We start from the raw sequence: 6,805 nt of genomic DNA, 5'->3' as shown, positions 1-6,805 counted from the left end.
ACACACACACACACACACACACACACACACACACACATTCATACACACACACATGTTCTTCTCAATGCAGCCAATGTTTTAAAATTTAAAAACATCAGTTGACCCTTTAGTTCATACACTAAGCTATTAAACAGACCCCTATCTGCTCCAGGAGCTAATATTACTCCCAAGTTAAAAGAAAGCCTGTAAATAAAACCAACATGAAGGGCAGGAGACGTGGCTCAGTGGTTCAGAGCACCGGTTGCTCTTGCAGAGGACCTGAGTTTGACTCACAGCCACTACATGGCATGTCACATCCATCTTAGACTCTAGTTCCAAGGGACTGGTGCCCTCTTCAGGCCTCCACTGGCAGAAGGCATACACACAGCACACATATACACAGGCAGGCAGACACTCAGAGCTCAAACTAAATGTATCTTTAAAAAAAACAGCCAGGTGTTGGTGGTGCACACCTTTAATCCCAGCACTCAGGAGGCAGAGGCAGGCGGATCTCTGTAAGTCTGAGGCCAGCCTGGGCTACAGAGCTAGTTATAGAACAGCCAAGGCTATACAAATAAGCCCTGTCTTAAAAAAAAACCAAAATAATAATGATGATGATAATAATAATAAATAAGAGCACAGCATTAGCACTTTAAAAATTAAGCAGATCAAGTTGTCATCTGTGTCAATTTGACTCAAAAGGATAGCTAATGACTTAGCCAAAACAATAGTAAAGCCAAAACAATAGTAAAACTGTAAGTCCACAGTGGCACTCAGAAGACAAAGCAGCTACACAATGTTTTCCAATTAAAATACTACTTCATGTCACCTTTGTTAGAAAGTTAATTTAAGTATATCCATATGGCATAAAGCTCTCCCTTGTACAAAGGCTACAGTCACTCCTAGTGCAGCTTTTAGTTTGAGCTTTTCTCAAGTGTTTGTGATGTCCACATTGGAGGGTGACAGAAACACTCAGGCTGTAGAGCAGGCAGTTAAAAGCTCCGTGTTTCACAATGACACCTTCCCAAGCCAGCTGGCAGGCACACCAAAGGCCAAAACAAGAGTCCCTCCCAATGCTGATGTTCAGCTGTAAGGCTGGTTGTTCTTGCTTCCAATCATTCCACCTCATGAGAGCGTCTCCAGCTGCCCCCTTACTTCCTGTTTTTATTGTTTTTGCATAGGATTCCTGGTGGTCTCGGTTAGGGTTACCAGAAATTGGGCTGAAGTAAAAACATTAAGTTACAAAGACTGTTGAGCACTGGTCTTCTCAGAGGTGAGACTAACAGCATCATGCACTGAGTAATATTAGCTGATGATGAGAAGTTTGAAAGTTCAGGGCAGAGGGGCTTTCCACGCAGAGATAATGAGAGTTCCAAGCCGTGGAGCTCAGCCAACCAAGCATCAATCCATACCTTGGATATTTCATTCTGCTGTCTAATGATTATGTATTACACGTTAACAGAAGTACCATTCAGAGGGCTGAAGATTCACCAACATTGTGGGGCAAACTTATTATGTGGCAGCAGCCATTAGCTGAATCCCTGCCTTGGCTCTTTAAATGGGGCCGATAGCAGGCTGAGTCTTCCTGACTTAGTAACTGTGAGAACCGGGTTCCATTCGAAACTACCGAATGGAAAGGACTGTTAAGTCCCCCTCTTCTCAAAGATCACACCAAAGAGATTCACCCTGTTGTTATCAGAATACCAATAGCTTTAATGCTTCTGTCTCCGAGTCTGCTCTCATGGGTCTGATACCAAGGAGGCGTCTTCCACTTGATATAATGAAGGAGATAATAGTCAAATGTCCAGATCACAAGCTTGATGTCACATCCTAAGAGTGACACTCCCTTAAGCTGTTTGTATTCCTTGCAGTTGAGAGCACCCAGTTTAACTTGCAGAAATCAGGGAACCTGCAAGGGTCTGACCTAGGTCCTCTGCATGTATGTTATGACTGAGTTGCTTGGCCACATTCCTGTGGAAATCCTCACAGTGGGAGCAGGGACTGTCCCCGACTCTTTGCCAAGTATTGTGGGACCCCTTTCGTCCTACTGGACTGCTTTGTCGAACCTTGATGGGATGGTATGTGCCTGCTCTTATAGCTTTTTTTATGCAGTTTGATTGATGTCCCTGGGAAGCCTGCTCTTCTCTGAGGGGATGAGGAGACAGAATGGATCTGGAGGAAAGGGTAGGTGCGGATGGGGGAAAGACTGGGAGGAAGGGATGGAGGGGGAACTGGTTGGGATGTAATATATGAGAAGAGAATACAAAAAAAAATTAAAAGCACCCAGTTTATCATATTAAATGTCTACTACATAATGACAGGTATGTTTGTATTCACAAAACATGCTCTTAGGTCAGTGAAGAAAAAAATATGTGCCTTCCTCAAAGTGGATTTGCTTTTGTTTTGAGGCAGGCAGGCTCTCATGGAGTCCTGGCTGGCCTAGAACTTGCTTTCTATATAGACCTGGGAAGAACGCACAGAGACCTGCCTGCCTCTGTCTCTCCAGTGCTTTGATGATAGTCATGCTCCACCACAACTAGCTACAAAATATTTTTGAATATGGTTGGTGCATAGAAGATAACAGAAGATACAACCGAGAAAGGAGAGACCTGAACTAACACATTCATAGCCGAGGAAGTCCCTGTTTGATTGGGATAAGCTCCAAGAGAAAAAAAGCAGCTAAAAGCTCATCTTCCCATATTGGTGGTGGTGGTGGTGGGGGTTGGGGGTGGGTGGGAGAAGAACCCTGTGTGGTTGTCAAGCCTACTTGTTATACTAGCATTTGGGAGGCTGTGGCTGGAGGATTGTCATGAGTTCAAGGCTAGCCTGAGGGGTTCCAGGCTAACCTGGGTTACACGGTCTTGTCTCAAAAACCCAAAACTTTCTTTAACTGGGGAAAGAGATAGGGAGCTGTCAAGAAAGCTCAGCTGGTTAAAGCATTTACTGTGCAAATCCAAAGAGCCCAGTTCAATAAGGTGGAAGGAGAGAAAAGACTCTATAGAGCTGTCCTGTGACCAACACATTTATGCACATGCCCAGGCACACACAGGTGCCCATGAGTGCACGCACACAGATAAGTGAGCTAAGGAAAATATAACCTGACTAAATATAATCTCTTAAGTATCTGTCATTCACAAGCCAGCAAGGTAACTGTGGTTGAGATGAGCAGAATAGCCTTACACAGCAGTGAAGGTTGGTTAAACTCCTCCCCGAGACATCACGTCTCTATTAGGACTCCGGGAATTGATGAGCAAAACATTCTTCTGATGGAATTTATTTTTATTATTATTGCATTCTCAGATGGACTCAAACTGCTAAGGAATTTTTTTTTTTTAAAAATTCATTTGATTTATGAGGTGTTCAAAGTGGAAGGGAATTAGACATAACCAGTCAAGCACCTAGCCAAGTTTGTGGGTGGGTCCTTCTTGTTCATAGCAACAGCAATCATGAGAGAAACAGAGAAGAGGCAGTAGCTGGTGGGAATCTCTCACTGAGGTAACAGTGGGATCAGCCCTGGCCAAAGAAGTGGAGGAGTATGGTGTCTTCTCACTAATAGTTTGCATTTGAAAATGACGGGAAGTTTGAATCAAAAGTGTTTCTTCTCAGAGAGGCATAAAGACATTAATGACATTGGGTTAGAAGTTTGCTTGCTTCTTTGTCTTCTCTTGTTTCTTAACGAAACTGAGCCTTGGATTTTAATCCCTGACTGGAAATGTATCAACTCTACCACTTATTATGATAGGAACAACCTTTCTGAATTTCACTTTCTTGGTCTCACAAATGGAGACGGTAACATTTGTGTCACGGGGGTGGCAAGAACAGGATCACTGGAGATGAACATCTCACGTTCAGTAGCCGTAACCTCCGACAGTCACTTCCGACTTGTGGAGTCAGTCACAGACCTTCTCTTGAGTAGGGTTTTAATGATTGTTTATTTGATAGTTTTGTGTCACATTTCATACAAGAGGGGGCAAAAATCAGGCTCAGGAATGTTGGGTAAGATACAGATTCGCATAGTTGATAAATAATAGCTAGATAATGGATTTGAAGCTGCCACTAAAACCTGTTTTTTTTTTTTGTTTTTTTTTTGTCTATTGCACTAAATCATGTGTTTCCTCTAAATGAAAAGAAAAAAAGCCCCTCGAGGGTATAATTTACGGGTGGCAAAAGCAGTATTGTCAGGAGTCAGCAGCAAGGGAAATGTTCCCCAAACTCCCCATGCCCTTTGGTCTCCTCTCATCCAGAGGTCTGCCTGCCCTGTAAGGACTGTTCCCTTAGAAGTGCCTGTTGCAGCCTGGAGAGACAGTTCAGTGGTAGCATGTTTATCTAGTGTGTCCAAAGCCTTGGGTTTGAGTCACAGCACCATAAAACAACAACAACAACAACAAATTCCTTTTGCACCCAGACATCGACACCTGAGAAACAGTAAGGAAACACCGAGATAAGAGATCCTACCACGACCCTGAAGCCTTTGACCCAACCATCTGTTTTCATTGCTCCACAGGATTACAGTTCTACTGTTTGAGGAGTTCATATTTGATCTTGCAGTATCTAACTGTCCCTTCTGCACATTGAGACTCAAAGGGGGAAGTCTGTCCCCCAACCTTGTACGTACAATGTTTGCAAAAGTGTCAACTGTTACAATGCATTGATTTTTGGCAAAGTCAGACTCATGTAAAACACAAGACAGAAAACACATTATCAGACTTCCTTAGCATAAATGTTCCCGGGCACATATTTATTCCTTCCCAGCACTGTGTTTCTGTGATGTTTCCTTCCAGTGATTTAATTTATGGATAGAGCATTAACAATACTCCCATTCCCAGAAGCTGCCCACGAAGTTCTTTTCCTGTGTTCCTTGGCAGACCCCGGAGTAGCAATCCTAATCTGTCACCTTTTTATCTACTCCCACCCTATCTCGACCCATACATGAAAGTTAAAGCTCACCATGGAATTATTTTCTCTGTAAATGTGAAGTACACACTGTTAACAGTGATCCAAAGAAATAGCATCTAAGTGCCAGAGGAAGTCAGAAGTTACTGCTGCTCACAGTTGCATGGGAGATCCCAGAACCTCTCAGAGAAGAACGGAGAAAATGTGAAACTTGAGCCAGGCGGGCGGGCAACAGTGCAAGCTACTCGCGGGAGTGCTTAACTGTTTAAGGAAAGTCTTCCTGTGTGACAAGACTCAGGGGCCCCTAACTCTGAGAAATCAGAGGATGCTGAGAGGTTTGGAACACAGAGCTGTGTGTCATCCGGGAGGAAATCAGAAGAGGAGCAACAAGGATTTGAAAGACAAAAGTGAAAAACAGTTTTCCAGGATGCTGGACCCAGTGGTGGACCACAGTAGCAAGCAAAGATGACTTGAAGCAGACACAGGTGGAAAGCAGACTGGGAAGACAGACAGCCACATGCAGTCTCTGGCTCCTGCGTGACCACAGTATAAGGTATTTCATGCTGTGTTCTTTACTAAAATATCTGAAGCACATGCATGCAGTTAGAGTAGTGGGTCTCAATCAGTAGATGGAGACCCCTTTGGGAATCACAGGGATTTATATCAGATATCCTGCATATCAGATATCCTGCATATCAGATATCCTGCATATCAGATGTTTACATTACCACTCATAACAGTGGCAAAAATTTCGGTTATGAAGTAGCAATGGAATAATTTTATGGTCGAGGATCACCAGAGCATGAAGGACTATTGAAGAGCCACAGCATTAGGAAGGTTGAGAACCACTCAACCTTCATTGAGAAGAGGAAACTATGAGGAAGAAAAATTGCCAGGAGCATAAAGGACCAGCAGCCTTCAGAAGAAAGTTTCTCGAGTGAATAGAATCTCAATTGATGAGTTTTAAAATTTTTTACCCATTTAGACAGTTGATTCCTTATTTTTTCCAGAAATGCTCTGTTCTCAGTTTTTTCTGTGTCCCTCCTTTTACTGACAGCCACTTGCAGAGAGTTGCTAAGCATTAAAGGAGGAAGTTGGATTACCATCTTGCTTTGTAAAGTTTCACTGCCATGAATGGGGATTTAAAGGCTAACAACTGCCTATATCATGCAATTTTTTAATAATTTTAAACATCACCCAGATGAAAGCAAATGCCATGATGAGTTAGTAGCAACGACAACAAACCAGCCTAGTGATTTATTTCTCAGAAATAAGAAGGGAGGGGCGCTCCACAGGTCCTAAGATTTTTTTTCTTTACAAAACCCACTAGATATTTCCCTCGGTTTTGGTCTCAGTCTTACCTCGATGATTCTGCCGTGATTTCTCCCTTCTGTAGCTGCAGTTTCTCTTCTGTGCAGAGCGCCTCGGGCTTTTTATTCCTCAGAACTTGGCAGAGAACCAAACAGTCTAGGAAGAGAGCTGTGGGAGGCAGGATCGGGGCCAACTTTTCTCACTTCTTTGCAATAAGCTAATAGCATTCCTGTCAATGTTACTGTTATCGTTCTGTAAACATCTAAGACTCTGATTTATGCCTCCCCTCTATCTTTCCTTTATATCTTGATTTTCTATGTGTGTTGGGGTGAGTGGTGGTGAGGGATGAGGTCTTGCTATGTAGTCTCGGCTGGCCTCTTAATTCATGATCTTCTTGCCTTAGCCTCCAGGGCTGGAGCTGCCACCTGTTGACACCTGACAGGGCTGGTCAGCGCACCTGTTCTCCTCCTCTGTCTTGGTTATAAATTTTAACTTCCAAATGATGGATTTTGTGGCCCCTCTCCTCCCAGACTCATAGCAGAATTAGCTCACATACAGCCCTCCCCCATCTTCATGTCCCAGCGCTTCTGCCCCTCGCCTTCACAGTTGGGCTCATGGTAAG

At 43.5% G+C, this 6,805-nt stretch overlaps 1 protein-coding gene across 1 annotated transcript in view; it reads right to left on the bottom strand.

The window, feature by feature from the left end:
- Il33 (interleukin 33) overlaps positions 1-6,282 on the bottom strand; it is a 35,063-nt gene extending 28,781 nt beyond the window's left edge. The window contains exon 1 of the mRNA XM_029472819.1: positions 6,234-6,282. The gene's annotated coding sequence lies outside the window, so the exon portion shown is untranslated. The remainder of the gene's footprint in view (positions 1-6,233) is intronic.
- Between the last annotated feature and the right edge of the window lie 523 nt (positions 6,283-6,805).

The sequence above is a fragment of the Mus caroli genome, chromosome 19 (genome assembly GCF_900094665.2).
Source record: "Mus caroli chromosome 19, CAROLI_EIJ_v1.1, whole genome shotgun sequence".
NCBI lineage: Eukaryota > Metazoa > Chordata > Mammalia > Rodentia > Muridae > Mus > Mus caroli.
This window is presented reverse-complemented; position numbering and strand designations above follow the sequence as displayed.